Below are 26,940 nucleotides of genomic sequence, written 5' to 3' on the forward strand. Positions count from 1 at the left end.
AACTTGGATTTCTTTTCTGGTTCACGCGTTGGGCCTATGGGTTGAAGTTTCCCGAGTTTCATCAATCTTTTCAGAGCGTTGGAATACGTGTCCCCTAGATTTGTGAATTTCCTTGGAGGGGTACTCTTCTTAGATGGCTCAAGGAGGTTAACTTCATCAGTCTTGCTAGTGGAGCCGTAAGAACGACTTGTTGAGCCTTGGTATCGACGACCTATCGTTTTGTACAAGAGCCCTTTAAGAATGTCATCTTCGATCCTTGTCCCTAGTACGGTCAAATCTTTGAAATCCTGATGTTTTGATACCTCAAATGATTTGCATAGATGGGCTTTAGGTTGTCCACGAATTTCTCCACAAGGGTAGCCTCATCCGGACGTTCAACAAGTTGAGTACTAGTCTTCCTCCACCGACTTAGGAAATCGGTGAAACCTTCTTTGTCATTTTGGGTAAGAACCTCTAAAGTGCGCATGTTGACTTGGATTTCAGCATTATCCGCATATTATTTAGCAAACTCGATTGCAGCATCGTCCCAAGTAGCGATTTTCTTGTGCTCTAGCGAATAGAACCATTGTTTTGGGATGGTGTCAAGAGATGAAGGAAAGATCCTTAAGAACATCTCGGGTTTAATGCCTTTGATAGACATGTAATCATTGAAGGCAAGGATATGGTTCAAAGGGTTTTCATGCCCCTTGAATTTAGGGATCTTCGTCATGTTGAAGTTGGTTGGCAACTTGGAACTTACGGCCTCATACTTGCGATTATTCTCCCTATAAATGTCATCCCCTTTAAGATACATCAATTGCTCCTCTAAGTATTGGAGTCGTTTCTCAGCTGCAGTCATACCCATGGGAGGGTTTTCGTCCCCGAAGTCATTCACGAAGTCATCAACGATTTCACTTTCTCGAGGAGGCATCCTTGTTTCCACGGCATATATTCGGCCCTCAATGGTGTCAAGGCGATCACACACTTGGTCTTGAGTAACTTGGAGATGAGCTAGCGCGGTTAGGATTTGATCATTACTATTCTGGAGTTGATTGAAGTTCGCGTCGCTTGTTCCAGGCATTTTGGAAACTGAATAAGAGATCGACGATGAATCAAAACACGATCGACTACTCTAGCACACTTACTTGAAAAGAAATGTTTTGAGTCGTGAAGTGGGAGTGTGCCACTTGTGTCAGTGAGTTTTGAGGAACTGAGAAAGTATGAAAAAGGTTGGTCCTAGTCAACTTTAGTGTAGTTGTAGGAGTGGACTCGAAGTGAAGTTTTGAAATGGGTTTTGAGGCCCGAATTTTGACTCGACAATTGGACAGAGTTTCGGCTTGTTTTGCGCTAACATTAGGCCCAGGTTCGAAATTTTACATGTTAAAGAAGGATTTTGAACTTTCCAAAAATCATCATGGTTTTGTTTAGGAAAGGGTGATCACGCATGGTACAAACAGTATACAAGCATTATAACGGGATGCTGAGTGCATTTAAACGGTTTTTGGTTTAAAGGGTGGGTTGCCATACCGAACAATCAAACCCGAAGTCTGTGGAGAGGCTCGTACCAAACAAGAGTAAGGCCGATTCCTAGTCCATTTCCTCAAGTAGAGAAAGTCCTTGATACAAACAAGAGTAAGTACCATGGTATGGATGACGTCAATCGCTATCCATCCTTAGGCCCAAATAAGAATTAGGACCGTTTAGACGGGACGATTGGTCGAATGGGTCGGGTTGGGCCTAGGAAGGCCGAATGAAACGATCTAGGAAGACCGAGTTATGAAAACCGACAATTGTCTTGTACAAACTATTCCCTAACCTTGTTCAAGTTTCACCCTTTTGGCTACACGTAAGGGTATTATCCCCAGCGGAGTCGCCAAACTGTGGACACGGGCCACGGGGGCGCTTGGGAAACAAGCGTTTGCATTTGTGGAGTCACCATCAATTTATTGTGGAAAATTGGAAACCGTACGAATACCTCGTGTCATGTCAAGACACAAAGTAGTGACATGAATACCAAGAACTCGTTACCCTTAGCATTCTATGTCTAGAATGACTCTCGTGGATGCCAATGAACACGGATGTTCACAGAGATCTAGAGTAAGGGGTGGGGGTACGTATTAGGAAGCTCTTTTGATCGAACACCTAATCCCGCCCACCTCGATAGCGGCCTCTACTAATGATTAGGGAAAATCGTCTATACTCGATATATTGTCGATTATATGCATGCAATGCAACATCCAACGTTTTAATCCTAACATGTGAGAATTAACACTAAGTTGGTGAATAATTAATTTAGCATACAATTAGGTCGAATCGGGATTTAATTTCAATTACATGTGAAAGCATACAAGCAATAGAAAGTACAATGATAAATACAACAAAGGAAAATACAATAATGAAAATTACAATAATTACATCGCGTTTAATGATTTATGTCGAAAATACATCTAAAACGGATAATTTGGGAAAAGAAAATATAAATGAATGAACGAATAGATTATTAGGTGATAATACGAATAATAGTTAATTAAATACGTAAACTAATAAATTAGGTCAAGGCAAAACGGAAGTTCAGAGACAGAAGTCAACCAGGAACAGGCGCAGCAGAGCTGCGCCCTCTGGAAGAGGCGCAACAGTCACCGCGTCTGTTCCTTGGCTCAGTTCTGGCTGTGAAGCCGGAATTGCAAGTCGTTAATATTCGTTGGTGATTTTAATGCTTGATTATATTATTTGACTCGGATGAAAGTGATTATCAGATTATTTACGTGTGATTAACGGTCATGAAAGCAATAAACATGGATGAAACTAATTAGGACAAATTATTACAAGATTAAAGAGGATTAATTAACAAGTTAATAACTAAACAAATTAATTAGGTTAAATACGATGAATTAATGACGGACTAATAATAAATATGATAATAAACAGGTTAGAATATATCAAAGATCGAATTCCAGAAACCCAATATGAATGAACCGAATTTTTACAACCCGGTTTGACTTTAGTGACGAAAAACCGCAAATATTAATTACTTGGGATTTAAGTCGGGAATTAATGAGATGAATTATATGTTAATAATGATGAACAATTTATATGTCAAATTATTATGTTCAGATTGTTATATTAAAACAAGGAACAAATGAAAACAAAAGAAAAACAAACGAATCAACGAAAGACGAAGGAAGAAGAAAGGAAGCAGGAACTGCGGCAGCCTCACGAAGAGGCGCAGCAGGTACTGCGTCCCTTCAAAGAGGCGCAGCAGTTGCTGCGCCCTTTCTCGACGGTTGTCCTCTGATAATCCGTAAAAAGGGTATTAAACAAAGGGTTTTAGAAATCGGTTTTGATTGTATTTTCGACATAAATCGTACAATATGATTGCAATAAATGAATAACAATGAATAAAAGAGAGATTTACACCCTCAGACTTACATGTTTGACGAAATGAGATGAACTAAGTTAGAGATTAGTGATGCTCGACTCGAATATAGACGAAAGTGCCCTCGTAAGAGGAATTAAAACAGATTGATTAAAGTTGATTATGGTGGAGTTCGTCAAATTGGTCGGTCATGCAAAACGAGGCTGGTACTCAGAAGGATCCGAGCTTACGTAGTCGAAAGTTCAAGCACGTAGACGCCAAAAAGTAAGAACGTGGTCTAGAATGCAAAGGGAGAAGAGAAGAGCGGACACTCGCGTGAGAAATATGTGAGACCGAAGGTCTCTATTTATACTAATCACGTGGAGGAAGTAGGGTTTTTCGGAGAAAGTTTGGAAGTGAATCTCGAAAAGATATGAAAAGATACGAAAAATACGCAGAAAAGGACTTGGGAAGAGGCACAGCAGGCACTGCGTCTCTTGGAAGAGGGGCAACACTTGCTGCGTCTATTCCCAAGTGGTTTCCTCCTGCGGAAGAAAGATTTCCGTGTTTAGTTTATGGAATAACGAAATAATTTGGTTTTCCTTAATATTTTGTGGGAATATTACGGGAAATTGTTTACCAAAGATTAAAAGATTTATAAAATATGGAATAGATATATCCGGAACATTCCAGAATATTCCGACTCGACATTTTAATGGTTGTCATAAAATGAAGACAGTTTTAGGCTCGGACTCTAAATGTGCTTTAATTACTGCCAAAACGACCGTATCGGCATGTAGATGACATTTAAGAGGTAGACATAAATGTTTGAGCGATCACTTGACGATAAACTTACAAACTGTTATAAATCGTTCCGCGTGCCAAACATGCGGCCCAATCATCACCGGGTGGTTTGCGGGAGGTGTAGAAATGAGGTATCTACAGTAAAGCGTCAAGCTAGCACCTAAACAGGACCATATAAAACTATCCAATTCTCAGCTGACTAGAAATCGAACACAAGTGCCCTTCATTGGCACAAAAACTCACTAACCATATACACAATCTCCTCAAAAAGATATAAATAAAAACGGAGGAGTAAGACCGTCACAAACTTCCCTTTTTTAATACGGTCTATTTTCTTTTCATTTCAACTTTTTTTTTAATTTTTTTTCTTTCCTTTTCTTTCCGATTCACGTTCTTTTTTCCTTTTTCTTTCTTTTTTTCATTCTTTTCCATGCTTTTCTCGTTTTCTTGCCCGCATTTCTTTCTTTTTCTACCAACTCCTTATAAATGAGAATGAACCAAGCTCGCAACAATAAGGACATACCACAAAAATTACACTAAACTAGCTTGACTGGCAGGCTTAATTTGGGTGTAGCTAATGGGTCAAAAGGCTATTTTTGGTTAATGTGGAGCTAAATGGGTGAAAATTGTTAGGTTCATATACCTATTATTAGACTCCTCTAATAATGAACTAATTAACTTGTTAATTATATGTTCTTTAGATCTAGTGCATGCATAACAAAATGAAAGATTTATAAGAAAAATAATGTTCCTTACATTGTTAAAGAGTTCGAAAATATGGGCACAAGTAAGGTCACCTTCCTTCACTTGTTCTTGAGCTAAATATGATGAATGATCCTCCTAAGACTCCAAGTATAGAAGACACTCCAATAAGTTGCACTCAAGATTAATCCCAAAAATTCCTACTAATATCAACTAAATATTTAGTAGAAATGTTCCCTTAATATTACTAATATTTCTAGTATTACTACCTTTAGTAATAGATTAAGTGTATTAGTATTTGTGAGAGTTTTTTAGCAATTGCATGTGAGGGAAAAACTAGAGAGAAAACAAGCAAAAGCACTAACTAAAAAATGAGCAACTAATGCTCTCTTTTATGGCCAAAAAACCGTTGGCCTCTTCCCTTGAAGGGAATCTTATTGCTTTTGTTTTTACTCTCTTGTAATGACATTGTTGAGTGTAGGGAACAAAGGTGTAAGAAGTAGTATGAAAAGGCTTGTGTGATATGTCACAATCACACTATAACCAACACAAACAAAAAACAAAAGAGCATCTTTTGTCTCTTCATTTGGCCGAAATATTGGACCCATTTTGGTCCATTTTTGTCTTTTGTCATTTGTCCCACAAATGCTTATAAGTCATATGTTTAACTGTCTTACATAATTAATTATTAATGTAATCATTTAACACATAAATATTACAATTAATAATATAATATACACTCCACTTTTGAGTAGTATACTACCATTATATCAACATATAATGGGTCCTATAATTACTAGTTGGTTAAAATTACAACTTATTGTAACTTTAAATAACTAATTACCTCTACCTCAAAACTTATAAAATGCCTCAACTAATTTAGTAATTTAAAACTTAATTACTAAATTAAATCTTATTTAATCACATTACAATAAAACGTTAAATTGCACTCCCATAATTAAGGAATTAATTAATCTGTATCGCATACAATTAATCAAATATCTATTTGGGCCTCATCCTATAGGTGTGACCTAAAGGGATCAACTGACCACCACCGTCACACGACAGTAATGTCAAATTCTAGTTATCCAATCATTACCGATTAATAACGGTCAGTCGACTATATAAAGAATCATCCCTCACGTATTCTTAGTATGAGATTTAATTATGATATTAAATCATGTGATCGCACTATTGTCGAGGACACATTTCCCAACAATCTCCCACTTGTCATAGACAAGTGTGCGTCACCATTTCTCCTGTCCTATTACAATCTCCCACTCAATGTAAGGTGTCTTGCAGGTCGTACTTACACTTGATCATATCTTGAGTGGTTTTCTCGATCTGGAGATTAACTGTCTGACTGGAATTATCTATCATAGATACCTTCCGAGCGTGGCCACGCATTTCCAGTTAACTACTCCTCGAGTGGCCTTGAGATTTCAAACAACCCTGACAAGGGGTGGACAATTCCTATCGCCCTATTCCCTTCGTTCAGCCACAGTCCATCATAACCCTAAATATACCCAGTTTGACCTCATTTACGAAATCGTAGAGTATAAATCAAAGCTAATCAGAAGTTGTGCCAACTTGGGCGAATAGTCTCTAGTCAAAAGAATTGACTCATAAGAATACTATAGTAGCTCTTGCTACGACCAGGCTATATGAATTAACAGAACTCTATAAGCGGTCACTGCCTGACAGATTGTCTCATACTGTCTGCCTATGTGATCGGCTAGTCATATCATATGACTCTATGGCACTTGAACTTGCCATCAATCGCATCATACTCTAGTCACTTCAAGACGTCACCTCATATAAGTAACTAGGGGCGAATACCATGTCAATCCAGTTCACTTTAATGGGGTTCAATTTGTCTCTACAACCCATTCGGATACGACAAGGTAGCGGGTGAGTTTAATAAAACTCAAACGATAAATGTGATTATCACATATGAATAGTCAATACACTATTACTACTTCAAATTCTATAATCATCAGTGTATTATAAGCACTAGTTTAGATGCAATAAAAGCTTGGAAAGTAGATATACCCGATATCCAAGTATTCTAACTTTTTCAATTGCTATTTCCTTCTATTCAATGTCATCTCTAATGACATGAATTTTATCTAAGTATTTGTCTAGACTACTTACTAGACTTGGGTTCTTTAACTTGAAAGATGCTCCCACTGTTATCACATAACTTGTGATAGAGTCATTTGTAGAAGGATTCACCCTTAATCCCTTCATTGACGATTTTATCACAATTTACTTAGAATCCTTTTGTAGAATTTGCAATGCGCGAAACTAAGACACTTTTCTTAGTCTCTTACTCCTTAGTCAATAGGTCACCCTAGGATTTCAACAAATACCTTTTGAGTTTGGAAACTAAAGTTTGTGCAACACTTCAACACCCAACTTAGTTTGTCATCCAAACATGTGAACGAATCCTTAATTCTTCTCAAGAATCTCAAGGATGTTCTTTAAGGCTTTCACAAGCCATATTATGGGAATTATCCCTTTAATTGACTTATTGTGCTCTCAACATATATCACATCATGGCACATGCGTCTGTTGGCATACATGATCATTCTAATGGCGGAAACATTAGAATTTAATTTCATATGATCAACAACTTAATAGGTTCAGTGAATGACTATGACTCCATCATAGTAATTCTACTTCCATCAACATGAATATCCTATTCAACCTTGTTGATGTGCAAAAGATTCGAAAGATCTTATTATAATAAGCCTCTCAACTATATACCAATCTACTTTCACATAGATTCGGTAATCTAAAGTATATTGCACCCTTTCCTAGTCTCCCAATCACTCTTGCCAGAAGAGAGCATTGGTACATTATTCTCAATAAGTAATATTTCTTCAATATATAAGAAATGGAAAAACAATTCTAGCTCCCACTTAACTTCATGTATATCATGATTCTTCAATCATGTGAATGAAAAAATTCACTATAATCACATGAACGAAAAGTATAATCCTTTAATGCTTGCTTAAGATCATTCTAAGATCACTTAAGAAAGCTACGCATAATATGTTAGGATTCTTAGATCTTCATCTAAGATTTTGTGTTTCAAACACTTCCTTCTCTAAATTCCCATTTTAGAAAAGCGAATTCTATTTGCCATTCTTCATTAAAATGAAATGCGGCAATTCCTAACACAATTTATCTTGCTCAACATCTTCATGTAAATCTTATGCATTTGTGAACTCTAATGCTCTATTTACATTTAAAGAGACCCTCACTTTAATGTAAATCTACTTATGAGCAACAATTTTCGGATTGTAATGCTTCGGCTCGTATGTAACAAGGTCATGATACTATCACTTTCACAAAGTAATATTTTTGAACAATAAGACATGTGCGAAAAACTCCCACTGTACTATGCTCTCATACTATCTTCATAGATTATAGTTCAATACCAACTCCCACTCTATAATTCTATTACTTTCACAAAGTAACATTTCAACTATAAGAAATATTTGTGACGATTCAACCTACTCCCACTCTATCTCTCAGAAATACATCTATATTCTTGAGAGATAGCTTTGTAAGTCACAAACATATATTTAACGGAGTATTAGAAGTTTTCCAAGACTATGTATTAGCTTTCAAAAGGCCATCCTAACATGGCAGCTTGATAATATGCGAGTCTTATCCATGTCATCTGTTTAATAGACTCTCTATTTTAGTTATCTCATGGTTGACCATCCGTTTAGAATAATGTGTCCATATGGTGTCGTGAATTCCCTACTTGATGAGTTCAAAAACTCATTATAACTTTAATTGATCTTACATAAGTAAATTGTTACTTTTAGTAATAATGACATAAGGAGAATCAATTTCATAGCTTATGGACATATAATGATCCCATCATCATAATCGTCTATTTAATCAATTTAAGTTGTCTATCTAAGGTTTCTCTAAGCAAGTAATTAATGATGATGTTTTTAGAACAAGTAATCATAATAAAACAAGTGACTTGGGTTGCAAACCAAGTCACAAATATCCAAAATACAACACGTGTTTAAAGGATACAAACCAATTTCCAAGTCACACAAGGAAATCAAAATAGTTCGAAAAACTTCAAATACATCATAAAATTAAAGACAAAGCAAATAAAAGCCAAGCTTCCATTGATCCATCACCACGGTCGGCTACTCTAGCTTCCCATATGATCCTCTAGGCTTGGTTCTCCTTGCCTTTGTCCTTGGTAGGAGGCCCTATTTACAATAAAAAGGGTAATCATCACAACTTGTATCAACATACCAAAGTTGAGATTGAAACATAAAAGATAGGAATAGTTATATACCTATTGGAATAACCTTTCCAGCTTTGATGTCTCCAAGGTATTTGGAACAGTTTCTCTTCCAATGCCCAACACCACAACAATAGTGGCACTTGTCCCCGGTGGGGGCACTGTACTTGGGCTTGGAGGTATGATGTGACCATATTAAGAGCATATTTAGTCCCCGAATTAGCCTTGTCCCCATGCTTTTTAGTGCATTTTTGGGTCATTTATTGTCTTTAGTTCTTTGTTTTGCATATTCTTTGAGGTTTTGTGTCCTTGATAGGAAAGGAGTGCAAACCTTGCATTTTCATGGCAAAATGAGGCTAAATTGATTGAATTCAATGACCAAGCATCAAGGAGAGACAATATTAGAAGGCCTTTGTACATACTATAGTAGATGGGCAATGATGAGAAAAGATCCTTGCATCCCCGAGGAAATCCTCAAAGATTTTATGAAGAAAAAGGAAGAAAAGAAGAAGGAACGAAACTGTTTGACAATCCGTGCGGATTGCCCTGAAGACGCCCGTCCAAGGCCTACAATCCGAGCGTCTTCCTCAGCTGGACGCTCGGGCAAAACCACCCAAATCCGCCCGTCTTCCCCCTCTGGACGCCCGTCCAGAAGCACCCAAATCCGCCCGTCCCGTGCTTAAGACGCCCGGATTCCCAGACAGTCTTTTCGTCTTCTACAAGCTTGAAGGAAGGATGCACATCTTTTTCTAAGACCGGCGAAAAAGAGACCGGAGTCTCCCTAGAGACCGGCGATGTGACCATAATTAGAGCATATTTAGTCCCCGAATTAGCCTTCTTCCCATGCTTTTTAGTGCATATTTGGGTCATTTATTGTCTTTAGTTCTTTGTTTTGCATATTCTTTGAGGTTTTGATCCCTTGGTAGGAAAGGAGTGCAAACCTTGCATTTTCATGGCAAAATGAGGCTAAATTGATTGAATTCAATGACCAAGCATCAAGAAGAGACAAGATTAGAAGGCCTTTGTACATACTATAGTAGATGGGCAATGATGAGAAAAGATCCTTGCATCCCTGATCGGTCCGTTTCGTGTTCACGATTTAAGGTGTGGTCGTTGGGTCACGTCCGAATCAAAACACAATTTATAGCTTTACAAACAACTCTACAATTAGTAAAGAGGCAAGTAAAGGTCGGATCCCAAGGGACGGGTATTGAAATGATATTTCTATTACAACTAGTGGTGTCTTAGGGGTGTCACAAATTGGGTTGATGTAGAAGGTCACTAAACTAAAATATCAATGAAAATAAAGAAGCAAGATGAATTAAAGGGTTGTAAACAATTGATTAAAAAGCACTAGGGTGTCATGGGATCATAGGGGAATCATAGGAATTGATCATACAAACATGTTCTCAAATTATAAGCAAGAAATTATTGTTGTGATGGATTGAGTTGGGTTATATCTTACAATCCTAGGAAAGTTTGGGTCCCGGAGCCGAATCGATTAGATTGTACAACACCTACAAGTCGACTTAGTCTTCCCTACTCAACAACATGCATGGTCTAATGAGACTCGAGTTGGGTTATGTCTTACTAGTCTCATTGAAAAGATAGGAGATGGTGGTAAATGCAAGGATTCATAGGCTTAGCATTTCATCAAATATAACATGTGCATGAGTTGAGATCAAAACAAGCAAGCAAATAAAGCATGAAAGCATATTAATTTAAGCATGAATCATTCCCCATGTTGGTTTCCCCTAATCACCCATTAACCCTAGCTAAGAGACTACTCACTCATTATCATGTTGATCATGCTAGCAAGGTTGTCAATCATACCAACAAAATGAAACATGATGAATAAATGAAAGTAATTAACAATAATTAAAAAGGGATTAAGAGAATTATACCTACTAATGATTCCAATAATAAAGCAAAGATAAAAGAAGTACTTGATGCTTGATTGAGAGGTTGTCAATCTCCCAATAATAACCCAAATAATCTTCAATTACTCAAAAATAAAGAATGAACAAAAGATAGTTTAAGGAAATAAAACTTGTATTAGAACTTGATTAATTGTTGATTACAAAATTAAAGAGAGATTTGATTGATATTAACTACTCTAAGAATTGATAAGAAGAACATGCTCTTCTAATTAGACTAATGGGGTATTTATAGTGAACATTAGGGGGATGCATTAGGGTTAACTAAGGGCTAAACTAGTAATTACACTTTTTAGATTGAGCAGGGAGGAGCCGGTATTTTTCGAAGGAATGGCTTCTTTCTTTGTAGCTTGGAGAAGACGAAATTGCGCTGTGCTGGAATCCGAGCGGATTAGAGTCGGGACGGGCGGATTCTGGTGGTGGAACACGAGCGGATTCAGGTGAATCCGGGCGGATTGTGGTGGTTAAACCCGAGCGTCTTGTGGTGAAACCGCATGGATTGTGCAGGTGGAGGACGGCCGGATTGTAGACAATCCGCACGGATTGTGCCTCAGCAGGATTTCTTCTTCTTTTCTTCCCTTTTCTTCATGAATTCCTTGGGGATTTCCTTGGGGACTCAAGGATCCTTTCTCAACATTGCTCATCTACTATAATATGTACAAAGGCCTTCTGATCTTGTCTCTCCTTGATGCTTGGTCATTGGATTCGATCAATTTAGTCTCGTTTTGCCATGAAAATGCAAGATTCTTACTCCTTTCCTACCAAGGGATCAAAATCTCAAAGAATATGTAAAACAAAGAACTAAAGATAAGAAATGACCCAAATATGCACTAAAAAGCATGGGAACAAGGCTAATTCAGGGGCTAAATATGCGCTAATTATGGTCACATCAAATATCCCCAAACCGAACCTTTGCTCGTCCCGAGTAAAGAGGTGACAAAGACTAGGACCATTATTTAAACTAACCTAATAACATAGCCGATATGAGACAATTAGCGGGTCTCACTCCGCCCCTTCAACTCACAACAAGACAACCATGAGGTAGGATGCCTTCTTGCAAGGCAAGGTGGGTCTTGCCAAAATGGCGACACATCCAAACATTAAGCACGCAAAATCACATAATGGATGCATCTACAAAAAGGAATAGCCACTTCCTCATCAAGCGGCGGAGGCACTAAAGAGGAACAAATTTAAGAGCATGTAATCCTTCACAAATACTAGTTCAACAAATTACTAAGGCTAAGAGGATGGCACTAAATCACCTCCAAATGGTGTTAAACTAGACTACTTTCGTCCTCAATTTCCAAATGCTTTCGTCAAGAGCGATCGGATGGTGGTGGAATGATGATCCCTATGATGCTAGTAGCATATGACATGACAAGTCTCGAATTCTCTACAAAAGTAAAGGTCATGGATCGTCCCAAGCTCGACAAAGTGGCTTGAAAAAAAGGCTTTTTGGGAATGAAATGCTCAAATCATTATACACAACGAGTGGATATGACTAGTATTCAAAATTGACCTCATTTCAACTTTCACATTTCAAAAATTTTAGATGGGGTTTGTCCCTTCCGGGCTAGTGTCCTTTGCTTTCGCCAATCGCTTATTAGGCAACCGGTTAACCTCTAGACAATAGCTTTTCGGGGTGATAGTCACTCTGTCTCTGGGCGGCCGAATTCACAACCATGTGGGGGCCCAATTCAATGGATCCCGCTCCAAAGAACATCGAAGTGGTACGCCTCCATCAAAACAATTTAAATTTCTCAATATTCAACAATTCATAACATTTGAGGTTTCCTTGGCATTAAATTACTTCCACATGACAAAATTCCTTGAAATGAGCACTTCAATCTTATTGATAGAAACTATTTTTGGGTTGCCTTACCACAAGGTCAATCAAGGTCACCTAGATAAGTTAACCAAGTCCACATCGCATCACGGGGTTGGATAGGTGACTCACATGCAAACTCTTGACTAGGCTTTGGGTCATGGGTCAAAAGACACTAGTATGACACTATCTAGGGTGTTTTACACCCATTCTAGTAGGCAAAGTCTTAAGTTGAACAAGTATTTGTAATGGCTTAGTTGCTCTTGTCAAAGTTCCTAATTAGGCATTTTTCACAACTTTTTCTAAATGCAACTATATGCTATGATGCAACTAATATAAACATCCTAATGCAAGTGATTCTATCAACTAATATGACATATAAACTAAATGGAAGTCCTAAGTTCACATTGTTATACCGCATCAATCAAAATAAAGTCACATAGTCATTAACATAAAGAGGAAAAAGGAGATTGGAAAGATCATACCATGCGGTCTTCAATATCCTCATGTCTCGGATGTGGCGTAGTCAATCAATGTGAACAAGGATAGAACAAACACAATATATACAAAATAATATATACACAAGACTACAAAAGGAAATAAACATGTTTTTGGGTTTTCAATTTTCAAATTTTTATGATTTTCGAACTTTTTCAATTTTTTTGGATTTTTTGCATAAGAGTTAAATGTTAGAATTCCCATCCCCACACTAATATGGGCATTGTCCTCAATGGCCAAAATGATGGAAATTATGCAAAGATGATGCATGATTTCTACACTAAATGCAATCTACACAAAGCTACACTACATGATGCATGGTTTTTGTTATGACGGAGAGGATAATTTAGATTACCTCCCGTTGTGTATGCATTAACTTCCCCAAACCGAGTTAGACACTATTGCTAATGTCCAAAGATGGGTGTAGTTCATGCACACACTATGCAATGCATGAAACTAATTTGTCATTTTGAATTTTCAAAGTGGGAACAATAAAATGAGAACACCTCAATGGTACCGAGGTGTGAGTCCTCTATGGTGCTAGGACTACTCCAACAATTATCAAAATTAATAATAATACAAGGTAACAAGACACAAACTTCTTTTCATGAAACTTTGAAAAATAAAGAGGAGAGATGAGAAAACTTCACTTAAACTTAAGTGGGTGCCTCTCGCCCGCTCCACCTAGTGATGAAGTAGTCTTCTAGACATCGGCATCATCTCCCTCTACATCGCTATCCCAAATCTCCTTTGAAGCATCACTCAAACTTGGGTCCATGAATTCGTCTTCCTCACTCTCAAGCTCCACCGTGTCACCTCCACAAGAATTGCCACTCCCCTCCTCTTGTCTACCGTTCGCCCCTTCATTAGCTCTCTCCGAGTTAGGGAAGAGCAAATCCATTTTAGCCCATGAGGGAAAAGCTCCTTCCTCACTAATCCGTCCTCTTCGAACCATCTCGTGATATTGAGGATAGAGTGCATAGTAAGTGTCCACGGAGGTTTCGTATTGACAGTAGTGTAGATCTTGTTTGATTCCCGTGACAAAGTCGTCACGGGGGAGGATGAAGGGATTTGGATGGTTATACGGTTGGTAGGGAAAGGGGTAGGGAGGCACTTTTATCTTCTCATCTTGAGTTTGTTGTTCTCGTTGTTGTTGTGGTGGATTTGGAGGTGGTGCCTGCCTTGTTTGACTTGGGATGAGGTAGGATGGCATTTGAGACAAGTTTCCTCTTCTTGGGGAGATACATGGTAGGTCGGGCATTGGAAGATAAATCGGATCGCTTCCTTTTGTCAACCACTTTATCCGCTTATCAACCCCCTCAAGGGTTATCCAATGGTGATGGACGAGAAGGAGATCTTCATTAATCCTCGTGTTTCCCGTAAGTGGAGTGTACTCATTATTCTCATTGAACCTCGGGTTGAAGTGCTTTGCAAGCCTAGTAATGAGTCCTCCATTTACTATGTGCTTCATTCCATCATCGTCCCCATTTCTAAACTTTGCCCATTTCTCTAGCAATACTAGAGGTGCATTGAAGTGATACACATTTCTACCTTGAATGTTGAGGTAGGATTCCATAAACATAAGGTCTAATTGGTTCACGATGGCCGGATCTCGGCGGGCAAGTAGAGTGCCCGAAAGAAATCGATAAGTAAGCCTCAATATCGGGTTTTGGATATGAAAAGCAAGACATTCCTTGGTATGAATGAAATCCCGGCCCGTCATGGCCCTCCACAAAGGTTCAACACTATACATTTTGGGTTTCGATGTTCGGGTAGGCGAAACATCAAGTCCAAACACATTTGCGAATTCTACAAGGGTCATCATCCTAGAAACATTCTCCAACCTAAACTCTATGTATATCACTTTGTTCAAGGTTGTAATCTTCAAAAAGCTCAAAAATTCAAGCACAAGAGACCGATAGGTTGGTTCATACATGCGAAAAAGGGTTGAAAGACCAAAAACCTCAAAGAGAGCATCCACTTGGTGATAAATCCCAAGTTTCCTCAAGGTAGCATGACATAAAAACTTAGTGGGAAGAATATTCTTACTTAGAAGCCGGTGGAAGACTAATCTTTGAACATCATTGACAAATTCCACATTTGAGAAGTCATCAAGCCTTGTAATATCTACAATCTCTTCATGTTCCCTTCTTAATGTGTTGAGATGGGAGGTAGAAGAACTTCCCATCATCCTTGGTCTTCTTGCATTCCTAAAAGAGGATCTCCTTGGTGCCATTCTTGATTCTTAAGTTGGATTATTTTGATTTGTGAAAGGGTAAGGATGTTCCTTGTTGGTTGAGTGTTGCCTTTGGAAACCCTAGAAAATTGGGGCTTTTTGATTTTGTGGGTTAAGAGAGTGATTTGGATATGTATGGGAGTCATAAGGAGGTGGGTTTTATAGTGCAAGTGGAAGGAGTAGTGATGTGTCACTGTATGTGTGGTGGGGTGTAATTTAATTAGGGAAAAGTCGGGTCAAAACACCGTGGGAGGACGAGCGGATTCGAGCTGAAGACGCTCGGATTGGTGCTCCTCGGGACGGGCGGATTCTGGGCAATACGCCCGGATTCTGTCACAGCGAAATTTCCAAAATTTGACGCCTCAAAGACGGGCGTCCCGAGTATAAGACGCTCGGATTCTTTTCCATCGGGACGGGCATCTTCTTTTGAAGACGGACGGATTCCTCTACAGAAATTTTCTTTGAAATGCACTGGTAGAAAGACGGGCGTCTTTCTTCAAATCCGGCCGGATTCTTCAAGACGGGCGTTTTCCCTCCTTGGACGCTCGGATTCACCTTCAAAAATCTTCAAATTCTCGGTGTAGGCGGACGGACGGATTCTCCTCGTAACGCCGGATTCCAAAGCAAGACGGCCGGATTCCAGGGAATCCGCACGTGTTCAGGCTGTGAATTCTTCCTTTGACTTTTTCTCCTCTCTTAGATGCGTCCCTACACTCGAGGATTCGTTCCTTCCTTCATTCAAAATTCATTAGTAACCCTCCCTCACTTACGCTCATGAAAAGAGTTCATGCTATTTATTAAAACAAATGCAATAAAACAATAAATACAAGTTAGAGGGTTAGTATATTTACAAGTGGTGGTTTAGGGAGGACTCCACCAAACTCTCCCTTAGATGGTCCTTTCAAGGGTGAGGAGGCCCGAGGTAGGTGACCTCGACCTCTCCAACAAACGCTCCTTCATAGTATGGCTTCAACCTTTGACCATTTACTTTGAACTTGCTTCCATCTTCCGCCTTGAGTTCGAAATCTCCATATTTTCCAACTTCGGTTATCACATAGGGACCCATCGATCTAGAGTTCAATTTTCCCGGAAAGAGTCGGTAGCGGGAATTGAATAGAAGGACTTTGTCTCCCTTGTGCAAGGCCTTTTGTCTAATTCTCTCATAATGAAGCAATTTTGTTCTTTCTTTGTAAATCTTCGCATTCTCATAGGATTGTAGTCGGAACTCCTCCAACTCTTGGATTTGGATCATCCTCCTTTGACCGCTCAATTTGAGATCAAGATTAAGTGCTCGGATTACCCAATAAGCTTTGTACTCCAATTCGATTGGCAAATGACATGCTTTTCCATAGACAAGCTTGTAAGGGGAGGCTCCTATGGGAGTCTTGTAGGCTGTCCTATAAGCCCAAAGAGCATCATCCAACTTTGTGCTCCAATCTTTCCGAGTCTTGTTCACAACTTTCTCAAGGATTTGCTTGATCTCTCTATTTGAAATCTCAACTTGACCGCTTGTTTGAGGATGATATCCCAAGCCGGTTCTATGTTGGACACCATATTTGGTCAAAAGGGATGCAAGCTTCTTCTCATGGAAATGCGTTCCTCCATCACTAATGATCGCTCTAGGAACTCCAAATCTTGGGAAAATTATCTTCTTGAAACGCTTGGTGACTGTTTTTGCATCATCATTTGGGGTGGCAATTGCCTCCACCCACTTTGAGACATAATCTACGGCCACAAGGATGTACTTATTCCCATTGGATGTCACAAAGGGCCCTTGGTAGTCGATTCCCCCAAACATCGAAGATCTCCGCCTCTAGAATGCCCCTTTGTGGCATTTCGTTCCTCCAAGAGATATTCCCCGTTCTTTGACAAGCATCGCAATGAATGATGAATTCTCTTGTATCTTGAAACATTGTAGGCCAATAGAAGCCCGATTGGAGAATTTTTGCGGTTCTCCTTGCTCCATGGTGCCCACCGTAGGGTGATGAATGACATCCTTCCAAGATTCCTTGGATTTCCCATTGAGGGATGCATCTCCGGTAGAGCCCATCACTACACTCCTTGTAGAGGTTTAGGTCATCCCAAAAGTACCTCTTCACTTCGAATAGGAATCTCTTCCTTTGGTTGTGGTTCAAATTTGGAGGGAGTACCTTTCCAACAATATAATTGGCATAATCGGCAAACCATGGGGGGATGTGCCTTTCAAGTTGTGTTTGAATGGCCATCAAAATATCGTCGGGGAATGAGTCATTGATCGGGGTTTCTCCATTTTCATCATGAAACCGGATCCTTGACAAATGATCCGCCACTACATTCTCGGCTCCTTTCTTGTCTCTTATTTCCAAGTCAAATTCTTGAAGAAGAAGAATCCATCTCAACAATCTTGGTTTTGCCTCCTTCTTTATCAAGAGATGTCGGAGAGCGCGATGATCCGAAAATACAATCACCTTGGATCCAAGCAAGTAGGAACGGAATTTATCCAAAGCATATACAATGGCAAGAAGCTCCTTTTCGGTTGTTCATAATTCACTTGGGAGGGGTCGAGGGTCTTGCTTATGTAATAGATGGCATGAAGAGCTCTCCCTACCCGTTGGCCAAGAACCGCTCCAACGGCGTAGTTGCTAGCGTCACACATAATCTCGAAAGGTAACTCCCAATTCGGGGGTTGGATGATTGGTGCCGAGATTAATGCTTCCTTGATTCTATTAAAAGCTTCAACACACTCATCAGTGAATTGGAATTGGGCATCTTTAAGCAAGAGTTGAGTGTGGGGTTTTGCTATTTTTGAAAAATCCTTTATGAAACGACGATAAAAACCCGCGTGACCGAGAAAACTTCTCACCCCTCTAACATTCACGGGAGGTGGGAGTTTCTCTATCACCTCAACTTTAGCTTTATCGACCTCGATGCCCTTTTCCGAAATCAAATGACCCAAAACAATTCCTTCATTGACCATGAAGTGACACTTTTCCCAATTTAAAACAAGACTAACATCTTCACACTTTTGCAACACAAGAGAAAGATTATGCAAACATGAGTCAAAGTCCTTTCCATAAACACTAAAATCATCCATAAAAACTTCCATTATGGTCTCTAAGTAATCGGAGACGACACTCATCATGCATCTTTGGAAAGTGGCGGGGGCATTACATAAACCAAAAGGCATCCTCCTATATGCAAAAGTGCCATAACGGCAAGTGAAGGTGGTCTTATGTTGGTCATCCGGGTGTATAGGGATTTGGAAGAATCCCGAATACCCGTCAAGGTAAGAAAAGAATTTGTTGGAGGCTAACCTTTCAAGCATTTGGTCAATGAATGGTAAGGGGAAGTGATCCTTTCTTGTTGCGGAGTTTAATTTCCGATAGTCAATACACATACGCCAACCGGTGATCATTCTTGTGGGTATTAGTTCATTCTTTTCATTTGTCACTACCGTAGTACCTCCTTTCTTAGGTACCACTTGGACGGGGCTAACCCACAAAGAATCCGATATGGGATATATGATTCCCGCATCAAGTAATTTCATGACTTCTCCTTTGACAACTTCTTGCATGTGGGGGTTCAATCTTCTTTGGGGTTGAATGGTAGGTCTATGGTCATCCTCTAGATGAATTCTATGCATGAAAAAGTTGGGACTTATTCCCTTAAGGTCATCTAGACTATAACCTATAGCCTTCTCATGTTGTTTCAACACATCAAGCAATTTTCCCAATTGGTCATCATCAAGTCTATCATTAACAATCACAGGTTTGGTCTTTGATTCATCAAGGTAAGCATATTTCAAATTTGGGGGAAGGGGTTTCAAAGTAGGAGTTTGTACCTCACTCTTCTCCTTTGGAGTTTCATTGAGAATTTGCTCCATCTCCATTAGACATTCCATTCTCATAGCATACTCAACTTCATTTTCATCAACCTCATCATATTCAAATTCCATGATGGGTTCCTCTTGCTCTTGAGCTTGTAAAATATCTTCTAGGATGGATTGCTCATCCTCTATGGGTTGACATGCTTCCACTAGAATGTTATGCACTAATTCGGATTGTGCATGAGTAAGTTCTTTGTTGGCTAGAGCGGCCTCAAAAAGATCCACCTCCAATTCCCAATACATATTTTTAGCCTCACTTGCTTCCAAGGCCTCTAATGCTTGCATGGGATCCTTGAAGAAAGGTATACTTAAGTGGTCCTCTAGAAAACAATCTATAAGATCCATCTCGCAAAATATCGAACAACTTGAAAACGATTAGAGCAAACCTTGAGGAGTTTTACTTCCCTAAGGTAAAGAAAGACACAACTAATAACAATGTAAAGAAATCTAAATCAAGTAAACACTGTCCCCGGCAACGGCGCCATTTTTTATCGGTCCGTTTCGTGTTCACAATTTAAGGTGTGGTCGTTGGGTCACGTCCGAATCAAAACACAATTTATAGCTTTACAAACAACTCTACAATTAGTAAAGAGGCAAGTAAAGGTCGGATCCCAAGGGACGGGTATTGAAATGAGATTTCTATTGCAACTAGTTGTGTCTTAGGGGTGTGACAAATTGGGTTGATGTAGAAGGTCACTAAACTAAAATATCAATGAAAATAAACAAGCAAGATGAATTAAAGGGTTGTAAACAATTGATTAAAAAGCACTAGGGTGTCATGGGATCATAGGGGAATCATGGGAATTGATCATACAAACATGTTCTCAAATTATAAGCAAGCAATTATTGTTAAGATGGATTGAGTTGGGTTATATCTTACAATCCTAAGAAAGTTTGGGTCCCGGAGCCGAATCGATTAGATTGTACAACACCTACAAGTCGACTTAGTCTTCCCTACTCAACAACATGCATGGTCTAATGAGACTCGAGTTGGGTTATGTCTTACAAGTCTCATTGAAAAGATAGGAGATGGTGGTAAATGCAAGGATTCATAGGCTTAGCATTTCATCAAATATAACATGTGCATGAGTTGAGATCAAAACAAGCAAGCAAATAAAGCATGAAAGCATATTAATTTAAGCATGAATCATTCCCCATGTTGGTTTCCCCTAATCACCCATTAACCCTAGCTAAGAGACTACTCACTCATTATCATGTTGATCATGCTAGCAAGGTTGTCAATCATACCAACAAAATGAAACATGATGAATAAATGAAAGTAATTAACAATAATTAAAAGGGTTATTTCATAACAATAATCCATCCTATTGGTTGTCTGCAATAATCACTCTATCCTATCAATAATCCCAATTAAATCCAACCTAAACACCATACCTTCTAATAACGAACCAGCTCATATTTTTTTATATTTATGTGTATCAAATAAACCAAGTTCTTGATTCATCACTTGAAAATATTACACATAAACTTCACATATACCAGTTAGGTTGTCCAAAAAAAATCAAATAATCCAACATAAAATTCAAAAAAATATTAGCTGATTCGTTATTAGAAGGTATAGTTCTTAAGTTGGATTTAATTGAGATTATTAAAAAGGGATTAAGAGAATTATACCTACTAATGATTCCAAAAATAAAGCAAAGATAAAAGAAGTACTTGATGCTTGATTGAGAGGTTGTCAATCTCCCAATAATAACCTAAATAATCTTCAATTACCCAAAAATAAAGAATGAACAAAAGAGAGTTTAAGGAAATAAAACTTGTATTAGAACTTGATTAATTGTTGATTACAAAATTAAAGAGAGATTTGATTGATATTAACTACTCTAAGAATTGATAAGAAGAACATGCTCTTCTAATTAGACTAATGGGGTATTTATAGTGGAGATTAGGGGGATGCATTAGGGTTAACTAAGGGCTAAACTAGTAATTACACTTTTTAGATTGAGCAGGGAGGAGCCGGTATTTTTCGAAGGAAGGGCTTCTTTCTTTGTAGCTTGGAGAAGACAAAATTGCGCTGTGCTGGAATCCGAGCGGATTAGAGTCGGGACGTGCGGATTCTGGTGGTGGAACACGAGCGGATTCAGGTGAATCCGGGCGGATTGTGGTGGTTAAACCCGAGCGTCTTGTGGTGAAACCGCACGGATTGTGCAGGTGGAGGACGGCCGGATTGTAGACAATCCGCACGGATTGTGCCTCAGCAGGATTTCTTCTTCTTTTCTTCCCTTTTCTTCATGAATTCCTTAGGGATTTCCTTGGGGACTCAAGGATCCTTTCTCAACATTGCTCATCTACTATAATATGTACAAAGGCCTTCTAATCTTGTCTCTCCTTGATGCTTGGTCATTGGATTCGATCAATTTAGTCTCTATTTGCCATGAAAATGCAAGATTCTTACTCCTTTCCTACCAAGGGATCAAAATCTCAAAGAATATGCAAAACAAAGAACTAAAGATAAGAAATGACCCAAATATGCACTAAAAAGCATGGGAACAAGGCTAATTCGGGGGCTAAATATGCGCTAATTATGGTCACATCAATCCCCGAGGAAATCCCCAAGGATTTTATGAAGAAAAAGGAAGAAAAAAAGAAGGAACAAGACTGCCTGACTGTAACACCCCGTATTTTATTAAGTTGGATAAAATTCTTTTAATTGCTATTTTGAATTTAATTACATCATTTAACGATTTATATATATATGCTTAGCTAATTAATTAATTTCATCATAATTCGATACGTTAATTTTAATAATCATTAATAATTTTATTTAAAGTTAGTTCGAGTTTATTTAAAGTTAGTTCGAGTTTATTGAAGTTAGTTCGAGTTTATTTTATTTTCACTCATTAAATTTATTTATTATTGATTCCGTTTTATTACTGAAACTTTTACTTAAATCGGTTAAATTTAACTCGAAACGGTTTTAATAACTATCGAAGTTTCTTAACGACGAAGAAACGTACGTATAATAAATAGCAGGTTGGCAGGCTTCTGCCTCATTTTCATTTCCCACGTCTCTTTCTTCTTCTCCCTTCCTTTTTCTTCTTTTTCACGTTTCATTTTTTTCTTTCGTAAAATCGATTTTCGGTCGTCCGTTTCTCATCCGTTTTCAACTATTTTTGTTCCATAGCGCTCCTCTCGTCGTTCTCGTCAATCCGTTGTAAGTAAAATTCATTTTCGTCATGTATTTTTACAAACCCATTTATATTTTCAGCTTTATTTATTATAAGACGGTTGTAGGTACTAAAATAGACGGTCTTGTAGAAGATTTGTTAGTCATAAATGATTAGTTCAATCGGAAAAAGGTAACAATTATGGATTACTCGATATTACTCGTAAAATATGTTTATTTCGAATGCTAGTTAGTCTGTTTTATAATTAAGACGGTGTATAATTATATATAGGGATCCTTATGGATGTTAATTAGTCAGTTGTATAGTTGAGACGGTGTATACTGATATGTGGAGATGATTGAGACGGTGTATACTGACCTCTAGGGATCATTTGGGATGCTAGCTAGTAAGTGGTATATTTAAGACGGTGTATGCTGACATGTATGGATAATTTTGGGTGATAATTGGTGTGTTTTATAGTTGAGACGGTGTATACTGACATGTAGGGATTGTTTTGGACTAATTTGGACTCTGTGTTGGGGCGATTTTTGTAGTCTTTAGGGACTATTTTTGAGTTGCTTTATACTTGTGGATTCCCGCTCTAAAACCGTTTTAAATGCTGACTTAGTTGGCTCAGCTAGGACTGTTTTTAGGCGCGAGAATGGAGTCTTAAGGGGATGATTAGTACTCTGTTTTGGGCAGGGACGAGAGCTGTCATCGTGGGTTTTCACTTTGCATTTGAGGACTGGAGTTGGGGTCGAACTTAGGCATCTTTTTGGTTCTGTTTTGGACTGATTTTTGGGTCAGGTTATGAAGTAGGGTGAAGGGTGGCTATGGGTAGTCGGGTGGTGGTCGTGTCGGACTCTTTGTGGCTTGCTTTTAGGCGAGTCGATGGCCTTGGCAAAGGCCTGGCTGTAGCCTAGGCGTGGCCTGCCGTGGTCTAGCTAAGTCACGAGTTTGAGGCCATGTGTAATTGGTGGTTAGGCCGAGTTTGAGGTTGTCATAATAACTTTTGAGCCGTGTCCATAAATTGTTTTGACGCTAGTTTGGTTTATTTAAAATATAATTAAATTAATTTCCGTCTCATATTTTATATAAAGATAATTCGTTAATATCGTCCTTTCACATAATTATTTTAGGTGGCTCATATGTGGTTGAAGATGAAGAGTAATTTTGGGTTTTAGAAGCTTTCTCAAGTTATTACTTGTCTCTTTGCTAGCGTAAGGTAACTATTCCGAGTTACTCGACGAATTAATGTCACATTAGTAGTTAATGTTGTGTCTGTTGTTTGTTAAGTGTTTAGGTGATTGATAATGTGTTACTTTCGTTTTTCACATGATAGAAATTAGAAATAGCATGAGAATTATATTGTGATAAATTTTATGATTTGGGCCAAAGCGGGCCAAGACTACGAGTGGGCGATTGACCGAACGAGTTTGGTCAAACTAGGTTTAAACCAGTCGACCTCGATTTGACCGATGACCCGTAGCGGGACTCGGGTCGAGGGTTTGTCTTTGAGGTGAGATTGGTTGTTATTGGAAATTTTATGTTATGTCTTGATATTTGTAATTATCATTTCACATGTTGGTTGTTGGATGAATTGGTTTGCCTTATACTTGATCTTGTTTCCTCTTTGCCATTTTAGCTTGTTCTCATGAATTATTAAATTAACGGTTAGCTGGAATTTGGATTATTATTGATAATGGAGATATTGTTGGATTGTCAGCTGAATTGGGTATCCTACTTGTCTTGTGTGGTGTGGGCTAATGTATTCAAGCTGGGACTAGCTGGGACTAGGTCCTAGGTGAGTATTTCGGCCTTCATCATAGATAGGTCATTATAGTCTTTGACGAGTGTATGTTCACTGCTTAATAGCCTCTGTGTTCCTGACTTGGTGGGTTTATATCCAAGTTGGGGCATGACCTCGTTACTTATTTTGAGAGTAAGTGGTCAGCTTAAGTACTAGCCAACCCTTTGGTGGACTCCTTAGGGTACTCACATGGTTTTATATAATTGTGGGTCTTGGGTGCGGTGGTGTGTATCCGCATGTCTAGGTCTCAAGGCAGATTTTAGGCTAGGGTTGTGTTGTATCTTGGCCATGTTTTGATAGAACCTCGAGCCAAGATACCGGTTCGATTACCTTCCCTACCTCGTGGTATAGACTCGAGTTACAGAGTGACTATTGACCGTACTAAGAACTTATGCCTATCTTTGATATATTGCCCTTTCTTGTTTGATGATTCTATGAATCATAGAAGGTGAGATGCAAGCCGGCTATGGTTGATAGAATTTGGATTCCTGGATGTTATGTGATTCACATGATAGTGTAGTATGAGTCGGTCTAGTATTCACATGCTAGGACTATGTGTTGTTATATTGTTGTTCACATGATAAGCACGATTGTCTAGCATCTATATGCTAAGGCTATGTGTTATTCATATTCATATTCTTATGTTTACATGTTATATTAATTATGACATTTCGTGGCTGGGAGAACTCGGAGTTACTCCCCACTGACTGTGGCTTTCGTATTTGTATAAAATGCGATTGACAGGTAGGTGATGCATATATGGGGTACATGGACGAGCTAGCGAGCAAAGTAACCTTGGGACCTAGATTGACTTTATTATATTGTGACCCTTAAATATTTTTATGTCATATACTTTTTAGGGACATATGTCTCCCTTTCTCATATTTGGTTTGTATAACTTTGTTTCGCGACTTTAGCGATGTTTCATTCATGAGATTTATTTTGGACCTTGCATGTTTGACACCTTCCCATTTGGATATCTTTATAACAGGTTCAGGTTTTAAAAAATTACAGGTTTTTACTATAATGAACCTATTACAAACATATCCATGCAGTTTTATTCTAGAATTACGTGTTTATTTTTCCGCAATAAATGAGGGTGTCACACTGACAATGCGTACGAATTGTCTAGAAGACGCCCGTCTTCACCCTACAATCCGTGCGTCTTCAACCCCAAGACGCCCGGGCAAAAGCTCCAGAAGACGCCCGTCTTCACCACCTGGACGCCCGGGCAGAAGCTGCAGAATCCGCCCGTCCCGAGCTAAAGACGCCCGGATTCCCAGAAAGACCCATTTCGTCTTCTTCAAGCTTCAAGGAAGGATGCACATCTTTTTCTAGAGACCGGAGTCTCCCTAGAGACCGGAGTCTTCCAAAAGAGACTGGCGTTTCCTCAACAAGGGACTAAATCGTCATTTAAGCCCATAGTTAACCCTAATTCATGCACCTAATCCCGACTATAAATACCCCATTAGTCTAATTAGAAGAGCATGTTCTTCTTAGCAATCTTTAGAGTAGTTAATATCAATCAAATCTCTCTTTAATCTTGTAATCAACATTTAATTAAGTTTTAATACAAGTTTTATTTCCTTAATCTCTCTCTTGTTCATCCTTTATTTTGGGTAATTAAAGATTATTTGGGTTATTATTGGGAGATTGACAACCTCTCAATCAAGCATTCAAGTACTTCTTTTATTCTTTGCTTTATTATTAGAATCATTAGTAGGTATAATTCTCCTAATCCCTCTTTAATTATTGTTAATAACTTTCATTTATTCATCATGTTTCACTTTGTTGGTATTATTGAAAACCTTGCTAGCATGTTCAACATGATAATGAGTGAGTAGTTACCTTAGCTAGGGTTAATGGGTAATTAGGGGAAACCAACATGGGGGATGATTCATGCTTAAATTAATATGCTTTCATAGTTTATTTTCTTGCTTGTTGTGATATCAACTTATGCACATGTTATGTTTGATGAAATGTGAGCCTATGAATCCTTGAATTTTTTACCCATCACCTATCTTTTCAATGAGACTTGTAAGACATAAACCAACTCGAGTCTCATTAGACCATGCATATTGTTGAGTAGGGAAGATTAAGTCGACTTGTAGGTGTTGTACAATCTAATCGATTCGGCTCCGGGACCCAAACTTTCCTAGGATTGTAAGATATAAACCAACTCGATCCATCACAACAATAATTGCTTGCTTAGAACTTGAGAATATGTTTGTATAATCAATTCCCATGAATCCCCTATGACCCCATGACACCCTAGTGCCTTTTATCAATTGTTTACATCCCTTTTAATTCATCTTGCTTGTTTACTTTCATTGCTATTTAGTCTAGTGATCTTCTACATCAAACCCCAATTGTGACACCCTTAAGACACCACTAGTTGCAATAGAAATCTCATCTCAATTCCCGTCCCTTGGGATCCGACCTTTACTTGCCTCTTTACTAATTGTAGAGTTGTTTGTGAAGTTATAAATTGTGTTTTGGTCAATCGAACCTTTGCT

Source organism: Silene latifolia, chromosome 9, assembly GCF_048544455.1.
Source record: "Silene latifolia isolate original U9 population chromosome 9, ASM4854445v1, whole genome shotgun sequence".
In the NCBI taxonomy this organism is placed as follows: Eukaryota; Viridiplantae; Streptophyta; class Magnoliopsida; order Caryophyllales; family Caryophyllaceae; genus Silene; species Silene latifolia.